Source organism: Chelonia mydas, chromosome 14 (genome assembly GCF_015237465.2).
Source record: "Chelonia mydas isolate rCheMyd1 chromosome 14, rCheMyd1.pri.v2, whole genome shotgun sequence".
Taxonomy (NCBI): Eukaryota; Metazoa; Chordata; order Testudines; family Cheloniidae; genus Chelonia; species Chelonia mydas.
Genome location: NC_051254.2, coordinates 28417754 through 28434431, shown reverse-complemented (window position 1 = coordinate 28434431; position 16678 = coordinate 28417754). Strand labels below are relative to the sequence as shown.

The 16678-nt window shown below is 47.4% G+C and overlaps 2 protein-coding genes across 2 annotated transcripts in view; both read right to left on the bottom strand.

Moving 5' to 3' along the window:
* LOC102940697 (zinc finger protein 271) overlaps positions 1-16678 on the bottom strand; it is a 342407-nt gene that overhangs the window by 317058 nt on the left and 8671 nt on the right. The window contains exon 3 of the mRNA XM_043528496.1: positions 2703-2715. The gene's annotated coding sequence lies outside the window, so the exon portion shown is untranslated. The remainder of the gene's footprint in view (positions 1-2702; positions 2716-16678) is intronic.
* LOC114019174 (zinc finger protein 883) overlaps positions 10403-16678 on the bottom strand; it is a 41315-nt gene continuing 35039 nt past the window's right edge. Inside the window, exon 4 of the transcript XR_006285879.1 lies at positions 10403-10459. The gene's annotated coding sequence lies outside the window, so the exon portion shown is untranslated. The remainder of the gene's footprint in view (positions 10460-16678) is intronic.

Genomic DNA, 16678 nt, shown 5'->3' with positions numbered 1-16678 from the left:
CTGCAAGGAACCACCACTTCACCAGACCAGGAACAGACACCAGCAGCAACACCCTCCTTCCAGGAATTCAGCACACTGGCACAAGGGGTAGCCTTGGAGGCATTGACAGAAGCTGGACCCAGCCCCATGATTCTGCTTCATTCTCTTCCTGACAGCCAGAAGAGTTGAGAACATCTGTGGCCTGCTGCTAACACAGCTGGGGTGGAATATGGGCAAGATGGAGGTGAAGCACATTTGAAAATCTGGCTGTTGGGGACATAGAGATGGAGCAATGTCTCATGACTCAGCTCTGCCTGAGACCAGAGTCAGTGGTCCCAGAGGATGCAGCTTGCCTTGGGAAGGGGAAGGAAAGAATGAGTTTGTCTCACATGAAAATCTTGGTTATGGGAAGATTAGCACCATTATGTCCCTGAATCTCTTTTGTCCTGGGGGAGAGGACAGTCTCACCCACACAGGATCTATGGATTATAGGGGCTGATCCCCCTGAAATCTGGGAGACCAACGGACAATGCTGCACAGAAGCTGACCAACATGATTCGGACAACCCACAGCTTCTAATATCCTGTGGGACAGGAATCCTTACCCAGGGAAGCCACAGTTTCATAATTCTCCCACATGATGTTCCCGTACAGGGATCTCTGACCTGAGTCCAGCAGGGCCCATTCCCCCTCAGTGAAATACACAGCCATCTCCTCGAAGCTCACCAGCTCTACTGCAGCCATTTCCTTTCCTTGTCCCCAGGGACAGTCAGATGATCTGGTGCAAACTATGGATGTGATTCTGCCACCTGTCAGGGTGAGAAGGGCAACTGGGGAAGTTTCAGAAGGGGCTTTAGTGCATTTCACACCTCACTTGCCTACAGGTTCTTTTCCTGAAGACAGTCATTCTAGACAGTCATCCTAGGGAAATGCTTGACCAAGATATTAAAAACCAACCACCTAAATTAGGTCCCAAATCCATATACTGTTGTCTCAATAAGTAATCTGAGTTTCGAAAATACAGAGCCTGCAGCATTGGGACTCAGTTCTGAGTGTCCAGTGCTTTTGTAATCAGGGCCTTTATTCAGGTGCCTGAATATGGATTTAGGTGTCTGAATTTAGGCTCCTATATTTAAAAATCCTGGACTTCATCACTTTATTATGGCACAGACCTAGCCCCTCCCACCATGACTAGATCTAGAGACTTTTTTACATCCTCTTGGTAACAGAGATTAAGTGCAGTGTTTGGGACCATCCAGATTCTAAACAAGTATTTGTGGAATGAAATCCTAAAATTCAAAGAGTTTAAGGCCAGAAGAGATTATTCAATCATCTCATCTGACTTCCTGTATGCCACAGGCATTAAATGTAACCCAGTTAACCTATTCCCCATAAACACATTTTTCAAAAAGTCATCCAGTGTTGATCTAATCTAGAGATGGATAATCCACCACTTCCTTTGGTCATTTGTTGCAGCAGTTAATCACCTCCACTATTAAAAATTTGTGCTTAATTTCTAATCTGAATTTGTCTGGCTTCATCAGCTACCTAATGGTTGAAGTTATGCCTTTATCCACAAAACCAGTGGCTCTCAATCTTTCCAGACTACTGTACCCCTTTCAAGAGTGCTTCTTATGTAGCCTGTTGTCAAACTAGGCAAATAGCTAGATGAGTTGATGTACCCCCAGAAGACCCCTAAGTATCCCCATGGGTACACATACCCCTGGCTGAGAACCACTGCACTAAACTAAAGAGTCATTTGGTATCAACTATTTTCTCTCTGTGAAGATACTTGTACAGTATAATCAAATCACCTTTCAACTTTTTTTAATAATAAACTAAATCGATTAAGCTCTTTATATCTTTCACTGTAAGGATTATTCTACAGCCCCCTAAAATCATATGTATGACTCTTCTGCAATCTCTAAAAAAAATCTACATCAAAACAGATTTCTACAAGATTAGAGAGAGAAATTCATCTGATGTATGAGATACTTCTGTCAAATGTAAATGTTCCAGTCGATATTGTTAAGAAAATAGAGTTGATTAAAAACATTTTAAATGTTAAAATTGTAACTTGCTCTTTTCCCCAGATCCTTCTCAAAAACAGGGTAGGTGGGTTTTTTCCCACCCAACTTTCAAAAATAGATTCACCCAAGACAGAGACTAGCTACCCTAAAGATGAACACAGGAATAGTCAGACTGTGTCAGACCCAAGGTCCATCTAGTAACGCTGAACATGTTATAAGCATCCGAAAAGGGCCCTTTAGAGACTAAAATTGTGCAGCCGACACTAACTGTCACTGTGTGCTCCAGCTGCATTGAAAGGACAGAATCAAAGGAGCCTCTCTTGGGGATCCCCCCCTGACACTGTCCCCAGGGCAGCGCATCCCACAGCAGCGCGGGGACTAGGCAGAGGCAGGAACTGGCTTTTCCTCTCCCTGCTCCTCCCCGGGAAAGTCAATCTGCAGGGAATGGGGCAGGGCTGGGAACGGGAACCTCCCTCCCCACTGATTGCTCCTGCTGCCCCTGTCTCTCTCCCAGAGCTGCAGACACTCAGGGGAGCAGAGCCTGGGGCAGGGTGTGTCAGGGAGGGCAGCAGCTCTGGGAATCGTAGACCCCCAGCCCCCTGGGAGCAGAGCTGGGGCAAGGAGGGGCCGTTGGTGCAGAGTCACTTTCCTGCCCGGCCCCAGCCCTTTCCCCCCGGGTCTCTCCCCTCACCTGCAGGCTCCGGCTCAGGGGCTGGTGTGGGCAGAGCGCAGGGCTGCCACAGGGGCTGGTTCCAGCCACTGGAGAAAGTCCCCAACCCCAGCTGGGCACAGATGGGGGTTAATGCAGGTCTTTCCCACAGACCCCTCTGGGGAGCAGCAGCAGATCAGCCTGGGCTCCCAGATCACAATAGAGGCAGCAGCCTCTGACCCAGGAAGTTCAGCCCTGGATCTGAGCAGTAACATCTACAGGAAGATTAAGGGAGGTGAATGGCTCAGGGCAGGGATGGCAGCACCAGGGTTTCTCCTTAGGGAAAGGGCTGGTCAGGTGAGCTGAGGGAAATCTGGCCCTGGGCTCCCCTTGGCAGTGGGTTGGAGGAATCTAGGACCCTTGTGCTAGACACTATAATCTGGACTGTAAGTGGCCTGTACATGGCGTAGGGAGGAGACAAGCTTGAGAAATGCCTGTCAAAGTGCAAATGGCTCCCAGTGGTGTTCGTGCCAAGCATGCTAACACGGAAGGGCAGCGATGACCAAGGAGAGACTCTTCAGAGCCGAACACAAGGCTGAAAACTTCCCTGGAGTCAGGGAAGTGCCAGCGCTGCTGGAGGGGACTAGAGGAGATTGAAAAGGCTGCCGAGGCAATGGCTGGCAATGAGCTCCCATGTGTGGCGTACAGGGTGAGCATGACCTGGGCTGTATGCACAGGAGGACAGGGAGCAGGGCAGTGGGGTCACCTCTACATATGGCTCTGGGGAGACCGGCACTGGCTCTCAGGTCCAGATCTGGGCTCTGCCCTGCAGAAAGGGCATGGAGACACTGCAGGGGCTCAGAGAAGAGCTCCAAAGATGAGTCAAGAAAGACCCAAAAAACCTGCCTCTTTGCGTATGGAGCTACATGTAGTTAGCTTAGCCAGAGATGGCTGAGAGAGGCTTGATACATCTCCAAGTACCAGATGTGGTAAAGATTTGATACTAGAGCTTCCTAGTCTAGCAGACAAAAGGGCAGAGGGTCCTGCAGAGCATTGCCCAGCCCTGTGGCTGCCAGGGGTGTCCTGGGGGCATCCTGGAGCCTGGCAGGGAAAATCCCCCTGTCCATCCTGCTAGTCCCACAGCCAGAGGGTTATTTCTCTGGCGTCTCCCTGCAGGGCTCTTGAGATAGATCCTGGGTGTCAGATCCCCAGCTGGCAGGAGTTTCTCACCTGTCTCTCCCAGCACCATGCCCAGCCTGGAGAATGCAGAACCAGGGGCTGGTCCCTTCCTTTCACCCTCTGCTCCCTGTGCTGTGCCCTGCTCCCCTGCCTGAGGGCCCGTCCATGTCCCTCAGTTCCAGCAGAGCCCTGGAGCCACCCCTCCTGCATTAACCCTTTCCCTGCCAAGCCCAGCCCCACATTCCCTCTCATTGACTCTGCTGCCTTCGGGGATCTTTGGGAGCCTCTCAGTGGTGCAAGTAGAAATCATTTCTTGCCGGTACTACACTTATGGGAGGGACACAATGAGTGGGGGCATGTGATATCCCCACGTGACCCTCCATGTGACTCCTCCCCACCCTGCCCTCAGCCCAGGGCCCCCACGCTCTCCCCATCCCCTCGGACACCTCCCTTTGTATATACAAACATCAGCAAGCTTAACTCCTCACTTCCCCCCTCCCGTATGTAGTATTCAGTCTGTTTATATGGAATATGGGAATGGGGTGAGGAGCCATTTCAGCATATGTATGACTTTAATAAAAGACAAATTTTAAGTAGAACTGTGTCCTAAACTGCTTTATGGTATTGTACCCAAGCATTGCAGTTCAACTGGAGATTCAACTTCCTTCATAGGAACAGACTCCTGAAACTCTTACCAGTCCACAAAAGTGGTCCGTCATGCAAATCAATCCCACTGAAGACAATGGGACTGATCAAATGATTACGGATTTACAGGATTAGGTTTCAAGTTTGTGAATTATTCTGGATGAAACGGACAATGCCTGAGCTGTCAGATCAGAAGGAGCTTCATTCAAATAAAGGTGGGCATAGTATCATAGAATATCAGGGTTGGAAGGGACCTCAGGAGGTCATCTAGTCCAACCCCCTGCTCAAAGCAGGGCCAATCTCCAATTTTTGCCAGAGACCCCTAAATGGCCCCCTCAAGGATTGAACTCTCAACCCTGGGTTTAGCAGGCCAATACGCAAATCACTGAGCTATATACATGGGACTTTATACATGTGATATTTACTTTTGCATGGGCCCTGTCAAGGTTCCTTCCCCACTCTGAACTCTAGGGTACAGATGTGGGGACCTGCATGAAAACCTCCTAAGCTTACTTTTACCAGCTTAGGTTAAAACTTCCCCAAGGTACAAACTACTTTACTTTTTGCCCTTGGACTTTATCCCTGCCACCAAACGTCTAACAGGGATATAATTGGGAAAGAGCCCGTTTGGAAACGTCTCCCCCCCAAAAAAAAATCCTTCCAAATCTTACATCCCCTTTTCTGGGGAAGGTTTGATAAAAATCCTCACCAATTTGCATAGGTGAACACAGACCCAAACCCTTGGATCTTAAGAACAATGAAAAAGCAATCAGATTCTTAAAAGAAGAATTTTAATAGAAAAAAAAATAATCACCTCTGTAAAAATCAGGATGGTAAATGCCTTACAGGGTAATCAGATTCAAAACAGAGAATCCCTCTATGCAAAACTTTAAGTTACAAAAAGACACAAAAACAGGAATCTACATTCCATTCAGCACAGCTTATTTTCTTAGCCATTTAAAGAAAACAGAATCTAACGCATATCTAGCTAGATTACTTACTAAGTTCTAAGACTCCATTTCTGTTCTGTCCCCAGCAAAAGCATCACAGAGAGGGGGGGGGGGGCTTTGTTTCTCCCTCCCCCCAGCTTTTGAAAGTATCTTGTCTCCTCAGTGGAGATTTTGGTTAGGTGCCAGCGAGATTATCCTAGCTTCTTAACCCTTTACAGGTGGAAGGGTTTTCCCTCTGGCCAGGAGGGATTTTAAAGGTGTTTACCCTTCCCTTTATATTTATGACAGGCTCATATTTGCCAACCAATAGGTTCAATATTGATTGTACATGCAGACTTTGCCAGTTCTTTATTAAATTTGCTTCTGCTTAAAGGGACCCTGCTCCCAGGATCCTCTGCAGCCCTTCAGCCATGTTTAAGTCACATCAAGTTATGCTCACACCATTCATTCAGTATGACCACACCAATTTGGCACCATCCCAACACGCTCCACCCCCACTCCATCCCAGGCCCTACTCCCACACGGTCCCCTCCTCTGAGCCCCTCCCCCCCACTGCTTGTGACTCTTTGCACCTTGCCCTTAGCCACCTTGGCAGGCAGCAGAACCTCAAGGGAAGAGGTGGAGCAAGGGTGGGATCTTGGGGGAAGAGGTAGAGTGGGGGCAGGAAGAGGAGCAGTGCAGGCAGGACCACAGGGGAAGAGGACAAGTGGGAGCAGGGCCTTGGAGCAGAGGGTGGGCAGGGCTACACCCTTGGAACCCTTTTGGCAGCAGTGCTCCCAAGGCAGCGGGCTGGTACACCTCCAGAGGGAGAAAGTCCCCCTCTGTTGTACCAATAAAATAAAAACCAGCAGGATCTTATTAAAGGGAAAAAGGCAAAATACCACATTTATTGTGAATACAGAAAGAATCATAGTAAGCAGTTAGTTACAGCTGTAACATTCCATTCAATCTCATCTTTATTCACACATTCATTCATACACACACACACACACACAGGTTCTGCAAGGTTGTTATCATAGTAAGCAGTTAGTTATAGCTATAACATTCCATTCAATCTCATATTTATTCACACATTCATTCATACACACACACACACACACAGGTTCTGCAAAGTTGTTATCATAGTTACCAGCCTTAGAGTTGCTCATGCCAAGCCACTGGCCAGGTGGCCTGGACATGAGGAGGGAGCAGGGCCTTGTCAGATGCTCATCTAATGCTCCTGGAAGTTGGTTTGCAGAATCAGACCCCAAAGTTCTGACTTTTTAGAGTCTATTTTTATAGGAATTTCTTCCTATGCCAGTCTATGGGAATTGCTGCATCATGCTGTTGCTGAATCAATCAGCAGATAGCACATTCCTGACGGCTCCAAGATGTTATCTTGTTCTTTGGTTCTCCCATTCTTGAGGCTGTTGGGTGGATTCCAGTCTGCCCTCCGGGGGTCCTCTGGTTATTTCCACTTGACGCCTTCTTCAGCCGATGGACACTGGATTCTTAGGCTGGCACCTCCCTGATCATTTAGTTATTATCCACACCAAGCATCCATCCACATACATCCTCCATCTCTATTTTAAATCACAATTGTTAATACAACAAAAGGGCGGGGAGTCTCTGGGTGCTGTTTCTGTTGTTAGAGTATTGCTTTGAGTCTCTGTGAATTGCTTTGAGAACAGACTCTGTCTTAGAATGTACTAACACAATTAGCAGCTTGCAAGTTTCACACACAGAGGGAGAGAAACAGTACCAAAAACCAAGAGACCTCTTAATTAGTAATACCCTGGAATTTAAACTATGGGGAATCAAACTCATTTGTGATTTTAATACAGAACTTCTTTAATATGATCCAACACCTCCAGTGCAGGATGAGTATGCCCCTAGTCTCTTAGGGTATAGAGTTGGGGCGTACATAACCCACATCTATGTCTCTCAAGCCCAAGTCAATATCCCCATCCTTCTTAACAGGGTAATATGACCTAATGGCCAAAGTCACTGTACTCACCCTTACTAGCTGGGCAGTGTGGCCCAATGGCCAGAGTCAATAGATTCACCCCTCTTAGCAGGGCAGTAAGGCCTAGCCACTACAATCAGTAAATTTGCCCCTGTCAGTGGGGCAGTAAGGCCTAGTGGTATGGGGGCTGCCATGCACAAGAAAGGGGAGTGGCAGCCCAGGTATGGGGGGTTCCAACTGAAACATGCTGACTCAAAATCCTGGTTCTCTAACCAGGCCCCTATCAAATTCCCCTGGGCTGCTTCCTACCATAGTTCCTGCCGCCGCATCCAAGCAGTTCTGTAATTTCCAGGTTCTCTGGTCTGTGTTGTCCTCGGTGACTCCAGACTCAGCAAGGTCTCTGTAGGTGCCCTGATGTCTGCCTGGGTTGCAGCATTTCTGGCTTCCATGGCCTTGGGCTTAAGCTGATCCTTGGCTGGAGCCAGTGACATAAGTCTTTCCTCCCTGGTGATCAGCCACAACTGAGAAAAGTGGATGGACCAGGCCAGTCCACTTTCAAAAAGTGGGAGGGCCCTGGCCCCCTGGCTTCCCCGGTTCCAGCGCTACTGGGTGTTGTGAGTGCTTATGGGTCACTATGGGCATTTCACTGACATCAATGCGGGGTGGTCTGGAAAGGTGCAGGAACACTGGCCTGTACAGAAAGCTGAAAGCAGAGGCTTTCTTTCCAGCCCAGAAGATTACAGTGTGGGATGTTGAAATGACCACAGTGATCCTAGGAGACCCAGCCTTCCGCTCATGAATCCTTACACAGGAAACCTAGATAGAAGCTTACAAGAAGTGGAAAATTGGACAAATGACCAGGGAAGAGTATAAAAATATTGCTCGGGGATGCAGGAGTGAAATCAGGAAGGCCAAATCACACCTGGAGTTGCAGCTAGCAAGAGATGTTAAGAGTAACAAGAAGGGTTTCTTCAGGTATGTTAGCAACAAGAAGAAAGTCAAGGAAAGTGTGGGCCCCTTACTGAATGAGGGAGGCAACCTAGTGACAGAGGATGTGGAAAAAGCTAATGGTGCAGTTGACTAGGGACAATATTCTGAATTTTCCCACCCTTTTCCAAAGGCGGGGGATGTGATATTATGCCCCATATTCTTCATAGAAATATTGTTATGATATGAATATGGCATAACTAAGATATGTTTTATGCAAGATGGGTCATGTGAGATATCACTGGAAAGGTTATGATTTACTGAATGTGATTATCCTATTTGTTTGAACGTATCATTTCTGTATCTGAAATTAGGGACATGGACTATGTATCAATTACAAAAGTGCTTGCACCTGGGGAATTCCCACCACAGTAGGCAATTAGCCTGAATGAGCCATTAGGAAGTACAATAGGTCTGTGAAGATACTAATTTCCCTCCTTCCTGAGAAGTTTCCTGGGATGCTGCTTTGACACTGCAAGGTCAGGTGATAGTGTCACCAGGTACTAGACCCCATCTTGGCTCTGGTGTTTTTCCACTGGAAGGGGGTGAGGGTCAAACTATGAAACAAAGCAGTCCTGCCATATGTAAATCCTATTTAAGGCTGTGGAGTGAGTTCATTTTGGCTCTTCTCCACTTCCTCCCAGCCCAAGAAGGAACACTGCTGAAAACACTTGAAGAAACAAAGGAACTAAACTGGGGAATTTTAGGGGATGAGCCCAGGCGAGAAAGGTCAGCCTGTGAAGGATATACCTGGAGATTTAAGCTGCAAGCAGTGCAGTTTACCTTCAAGAAACTCTGCAACCTGCATAAAACAACATTTAGGGTGAGAAATTACTATTTGTAGCCAATTTCTTTCATGTATTCAGCCTGGTTTGCGTGTTTTGTTTTATTTGCTCAATAATCTGCTTTGTTCTGTTTGCCATCCCTTATAATCACTTAACATTTACCTTTTGTAGTTAATAAACTTGTTTTTGTTTATCCTAAAACCCATTTTGTGTAATTCATAATTGTGGGTGGGGGAGGGGAGAAGCTGTGCATATCTTCCTCCACATTGAGGGAGGGGGTGAATTTCATTAAGCTTACGTTGTATAGATCTCTATAAAATACAAGACAATATAATTTTGGGTTTACACTCCAGAGGGTGTGTACACTTGAGTGCTGGGCAATCCCCTAGCTGACTCATCCCACACAGAACTGATCACAGATTCTGTGTGATTCTACAGCTGGGTGGGTCCCTACCTGTGTGTGTGCTGGAAAGGGGCTTGAGAGCCTGTCACAGTTGCACAGAGTAAGGGAAACCCAAGCTGGTGGGACAGGTGGGCTCAGTGGGACCCCAGCACATCAGGTGACACCCTGGAAAGGGGGTCCAACCTGTCACAGGGGTCATTGTAGCAGACATCTCACTCCTGAGGGTAAGCAGGGAAGCAAGGGTACATCTACTACACTCTTGCGGCTTCTGCCTCTGTTCCTATGCTGCTCGCCTGTGTGCTGCTTTGGTCCCTTCGCAAGTGATTGAAGAATGATGTGGGAAACCTTCCTTCCATGGGGGAAGGAACAAAGCAGCTCTGACAAGGAACCTTCAGCAGAGGATTGCAGAGTAGCTCTAGAAAAGTTTCCTAGAGATCTCCCTCGGGGATTCTTGTGAAATCTCGGTGTGCATCAACACCTTGTTCCATCGTACTGCTTAGCTGCCTGGGGAAATGCCCAGCTCACAGAAACACAACCAGCCTTATACATTTTATGCCTTCAACACTTCACAAAACAAAACCACTTACCAGGGGTCTCCACTACTGCTTCTTGCTCACCAGAGTGCGACTGCTGAGACTGGCTAGACACCTCCAGAGTGGAGAACAGCTCCTGACTGGACGCACCACTGGGTGACCCCACTGTGGGCTCCACATCGTCAGCTGAGGACCTGGGGGGCAGGATAGCTCAGTGGTTTGAGCATTGGCCCCCTAAACCCAGGGTTGTGAGTTCAATCCTTGAGGGGGCCATTTAGGGATCTGGGGGGGAAAATTGGGGATTCGTCCTGCTTTGAGCAGGGGGTTGGACTAGATGACCTCCTGAGGTCCCTTCCAACCCTGGTATTCTATGATCTAACTCCACCTCTTCGTCAATGACTTCATCCTCTGGGTTAGGTCCAGTTTCTGCTGGCACCAGCCCCACTAAAGTATCCATGGGGCTCTTGGTGGTGGAGATGGGGTTGCCACAAAGGATAATGTCCAACTCCTTATAGAAATGGCAGGTCTGGGGCACAGCACTGGAGCAAAGGTTTGCCTCCCTCGCCTTCTGATACGCCTGCCGCAGCTCCTTGATCTTTGCTCTGCACTGCACTCTGTCCCACCGTAGCCCTTTAAGCACAAGCCTTGAGAAATCTGCCCATAGATATCAAAATTCTTCGGCCGGAGCACAGCTGGAACTGCACAGACTCCTCTCCCCAAATACGGAGCAGCTCCAGCAGCTCCGCATTGCTCCAAGCGGGAGACTGTTTGGTGTGTGGAGCCACCATGATCAGATGGGAAGACACGATATGAGCTCTCCACTTTGAAACAAACAGGAAGGGGAATTTCAAAAATTTCCGGGGCTTTAAAGGGGGAGGGGCGGATGGTTGCTTACCTGGCTACAGGACAGTGCAATTGGAACTGCTGACCAGAACAGTCAAAATGGGCATTGTGGGACAGAAGGAGGCCAGTTAAAGTGATACAATCAAACACAGTGTCTACACTGGAACTTTGGTGATAAAACTTTTGCATAAAAAGTCCTATGACTCTTGTTGAGGTGGTTTTATTTTGTCACCAAAACTGAAGAGTTTTGTCACTAAAAGTGGCATTGCGCTTCCACTGTTTAGTTGCCAAAAGCTGCCTTTTGTTGACAAAACTCTGCAGTGTAGACAAGACCTCAGAAAGGGATTATGGAGCCATGGTGGAAATCAGCTGAACATGAGCTCCCCTTGTGACTCTGTACTCTAAGAGGGAGAATGCAATCCTCAGACATATCAGCATGGATATGTCAGGTAGGAGTGGGAAGGTGGTACCTATGGCTTTGGTGAGGCCATTTCTGGATACTGTGTCCAGTTCTGGTGTCCATGCTTCGAAAATATTGAAGAAGGTTCAGAAAAGATCTGCCAGAATGATCTGAGCTCTGGGAAATGGGTCTTATAGTGAGAGACTGATGGAGCTCAAACTCTGTACATTATCAAAGGTACTGTAATGCTAATGGGAGAAGTGAGGGACACACTGGTTCGGGGAGCAAGGCATGAACCAGCTGCCTCCATGACACTGCTACGCAGGTTGTTCAGAGTGACGGTATCTACAGAGACCTTAAACCTCCTGCCTTACAAATGAGTCCCACATTACACCATCATATAACTGGGTAAGAGCCATAGATACAATGCACTACAGGGAAGGGGTTTTACTTATGGTTAATCCTCACACACAGAAATCACTTATTCAAACAATATTATTTGGATGCTGCAGTTACAAATCAAGCATCAGCAAGGTGTGAAATGCACAGGTAAATTCCACAATCACCCTTAACTCTGACCCTGAACCTCCACTAGCCATACCTGTAAGGTGGATATTTTTACATTAAAACCTATCTTAGAAAAATTGTGCCAGTTAAATTTCATGGTCACTAGCTCCTCTGATTGCTTAGGTGCTAGCTTTTTAAATCCCTCTTCTCTCTGAGTAGCCCTGCCCCTGGTTAATGGTTAATGGATCCTAAAGGGATGAGGGCTCAAAGCCTTGTTAAGAAGCTCTCAGCCTTGCCTATCAGGCCACTAGGCTCAGCACACAGCACTCCAGACCACACTATATATTACAGTCAAGCAGCAAGCACACCACAAACAGACAAACTAACAGACAACAAAGCCATGATGAGGGTCACATAGTCGCTCTCCTTCACCTGGAGAACTCCCTCGCAAAACTCCCGTTTGTTGTTCTTGTTCACATGGCATAACATTAGCATGGTGCTTCTGTCAATTCCTGAGCACATTAATGTACTTATTTACTGGGAGATTCCCAACTCAGGGACTCCTTGGAATCCCATCGAACAGCTGAGAAAGACACAGTGAGTTTATAAACTTTAGGACGAGGAGATGAAAGTATAGACAGAATAAAAGAAGACATGTATAGAGAGCATTGTTATAAGCAAAGGTTCCCCTGTTTAAGTCATTGGGCCTAAATTTCGGTGTTCCAGTTTCTATGCAGAAAGAATAGGGAGGTTACAATTCAGCATGCTTTCAGTGATAGACAGAGGTTTTAACTCATTAACCGTAAGAACCAGATTCTCAGTCCTACTCTATCTGCCTTGTGCTGCTATGGTGGCATTCATCTTAATGGGCACCGAAATCTCTTAGGGAAGCTTTGAGAGCACTATAGAAATGCATGTGTTATGATTATCAGACAGCTTTACCCCATGTAACCACCTGCTACTGAATCTAGAATCTTAGCTCTGGTGGAACTTGTCGTCTGGGCGCATAATGTCGTACAGTCTCATTCCATGGACAGGTTACTATAGAAAGGTCAAGGAGGAGTCATTTGATTTGTAAAACCTATAGAAACATAATGTCAGTAGTGTCACCCTCTGCGGTGTGGCAATGGGGACTTGCTGCCACCCTGCCACCTCCCAGCTCCAGGTCCTCCAGTTGGTGGAAATTTTGATAGTACAATGTCTTGGAAATGGGTCAGGCTGGGTATCATTTAAAAGTTCTTTCTACCACAAACACAGTGGTACCAAACGTAACAAACCTAGCACAATTAAGTAGATATATATTTGAGAAAATATTTTAAAATTGACATTTTAAAACTATACCTTTAAGGCAGAGATGCACTGCTTATATAAAACAGACATAGATCTTTAGTAATCCTAGGGAAGTTAGCCTTGACATATAGATGGAAAACATTTATTCATCAGAGTTATCATCAGTGTTGTCTCTATCTAGAGCACCACAGCTAGACACGTTGTTACACTGATCTCATCCATGCCACATTCACACATCTCCAACAAGGAAGGTGGCTGGCCAAACATCTGCAGGGTGGTGAGCATCTGGTCTTTGCATAAGATAATTTGATTAGCTGAAGGATTGATTCGGGAGCGCGTGGTATTTCACATATAACAGGTGTCATCATTCCATTCTCCAAGACCCACCTGTAGTAGGAAGGGGGCCTGAATCATAATCCCTTGTATCAGAGGCCTGGTATGAGGCCTGAGGCCTGGGCTAAAGTAGCAGTCAAAGCTTTGGAAACAAAAGGTTCCAGCCATTCAAAGAAGCTATAAGAGGCAGGGAGTGACATCTTCGGTGGTTCTTCACTGTCCACACAAGCGGACTCCTGGAAACACTTGAGGAACAAAGACTGAACTGGGGAAAGTGCTGGACCCAGGATAAAGGTATTTCTAGCCTGTCTGTGAAAGACCTGGGGATTCCAAGCTCAGCTTGTTCCTTAAGAATCTGCAGCCTGCTTCTGTCATCAGACAGGGTGAGAATTTTCTAATTCATATCCTATCTTTCTAGTATTTTAGGCTTAGTTTACGTTTTTGTTTATTTACTAGATAATCTACTTTGATCTGTTTTCTATCACTTATAATCACTTAAAATCTTTTGTAGTTAATAAACTTATTTGATGTTTTAATCTAAACCAGTGTGCCTTCAACTGAAGTGTTGGGAAAAATCTCGGTTTGGCAATACAAGTCTGCATTGTCCTCTCCACATTGAGGGCGGGGGTGAACTTTATGAGCTTACTTTTTACAGTTCCCTGTGCAAAGTCAGACTAATAATTCTGGGTTCATACTCAGGAGGGGTGTGTGTGTCTGGGGAGCTGGGGAATAGAAAACTTTCTGAGCATGGTAACTGATAGCCCAGATCTGCCTCTGCAGGCGAGGCTGTGAGAACACGACTACAACATGAGGGTGAGGAACCTTAGCACAGCAGTCTGGTGTCTGTCCAACCAGGAATTTGTAACTTTGTTTGTGAGGGTGTATCTGACCCTGTAGGCACAGTAAGCTCAGTTCAGAGTGCAGCATTATAACTTTTGTGACCCCACATCCCTTATTTAAAGTGTAGAAGTGTGTGTCACTTATATCCAAAGGAAACAGCAGTCGGCACTAACTTTGTAGTATTTCTTCCTTTTGCGTGCCAGCATCCATCAGCTTTCCACAGCCACTGAGAGCTGCAGTCAGGAGCAGAGAGGTAAAGATATGGGGCTATTCTATTCTGGACATGAACCCTAGGAGATTTCCTGAGGGGTCCTCTCTGAATGAGAGCTCTGCAAAACTTCTGAGCTGAACCAAAGTACAGAACCAGAGAAGTGCATTGACAATAGCTCCTTCGTGCTACATTTTTCAGATGCTCTGGGTTGTTCTGGGAGGTCTGGCCCAGATCCACAAAAGGACTCAGACGCCTGCCTCCTGGATGGGATTCCTGATGGTGGATCCCAAGTGGAGACAGGCATCTCCCTCCAGGCTGAGCTTAGGTCCCTAACACCATTTGATGGGTGCGGTTTAGGACTCACCCCTTTCCTTGCCGTCTCCACTGGCTGGCTTAGGTGGCTCCCTACCTAGTGTGCTGGCTTTTGCGGATCCCATTCTGAGGCACCTGTCTCTTCCCATTCAGTATATAGGATGCCTGGACACCTAACCTAAGATATGTAGTTTCACTGGGTGGCTAGGCACTGCAATGCTTGGTGAGGCTACACCTCAGTGCCTTTGTGGATTGGGGCCTTTGACATTAGGGTTCTTCAATTCCTATCACATTTAAATGGAAAAATTCTCTCTCGGCCTGAGATGTGACCTACCAAAGGTGAGGCTGCTCTTCCTTGTATTCTGCTTTTTGGGGGTAAGAGACTCAATCAGGTGTGTAATGGGAAGTCAGTTTCACCCTTAAATACAGAGGTGTCTGCCTCAGAAAAACTACAGCAATCAAACAATATGGACGGCTCAGGTTAAGAGCAGGGTAGGCTCAGAGCAGAGAGGCTTTTAGCCAGATCGCTCTCCAAGAATAATGAAATTCTGGACATTTGACCATTCAGAAGGGAAATGGCCCTGATGTGAAGCAAGTCTGGGATACCACAGGGGAAAAAATTATTGAAGAGTTAGATTAAGTGAAGTGGATACTGATTATTTTTCTTCTTTTTTTGCTTAGGACATGCAAAGTGTATTGAGCAGGTATGTGCATGCTTCTCTTTTCCATTTACCATGCTGTTCCTCGCAGAAGCTTTGCAGAACTACGTCCATTGCAGAGCCAAACTGAGAGATAACGGGATATATTTTTTAGGACTGAAGGAAAGAATGTATTTTACCCCCCTGATCTGAAAGACATTCTGAAGGATGTCAGAGGTAAATGCACACCAAACTGTGCACAGTGGGTGAAATCCATGCCCTGCTGTAGTCACTGTCGAGTCTCCATGGGCTTCACTGGCCCATCATTTCATCCAGGGTGATTTCTGATCTTGGCCTGCCTCCAGGAGGGAGATGGAAGGACGGTAACAGGCACGGAGCTCGGGTGGGGCTGGGAATGGTTGGCTCCAATGACCTCATTTCCATGGGTTTTCCAGCTGCTCGGCGCTGGCAGCATTGGGTTGAAATGAGGCCCCTGGATTTACCCCTGAGCTCTCCACTCAGAAGTTTGCCCCAGGGCCTCTGTGGAGAGTCCCCAGGGCAACTGGGGCTGGCTGTGGCTCTTTCTGAGGGTCTAAACTCTGGGGGACAGCAGGAGCTTTGGGGTCTTTCCAGCATACTTTCTGCTCCCCCATCTCTTGCTTCAGTGTCAATCTCCAGAACTGCTGCTGTCAGGAGGGGTTGGGTGTCTGCTGCCTGCCTCTTCCTGGTGGGACTGACTGTGGCTGGGTGGGACTGACTGTGGCTGGCTGGGCCGTTCTCCCTCTGCCATATTCAGGGAGGGAGTGTTCAGCTTTTCCATCCCCAAGGATCCCCTTGCTATTTGTTGTCATGTCTGCCCATGGCTCCTCCCATCCCCTTGGGCTGCAGTATCTCCTCTGAGCGCATCCTGGCTGTGGGCACAAGGTCATCTTCTTCTGTCTTCTCCTCCCGTCCCCATGCTGAGCAGTGTATCTGTCTTCCCTCAGATTTTGTCTCTCCCTCTAGTGGGGCTGTATCTGCTACCGCCTCTGAATCTCTCTGCCCTTCACCCATCAACCCTGACCAGAGTGGGCTTTGTCTTGATGCTCTCACTCCCTTCCTCCTCCCACTTTTGGTCTGCCCTGATGCTCTGTCTCTATCTGCAGAGGCCATGACCCTGGACCTGGAGAATCCCCGGGTCCTGGTGTCTCCAGATCAGAAATCCGTGGAATGGGATGTTG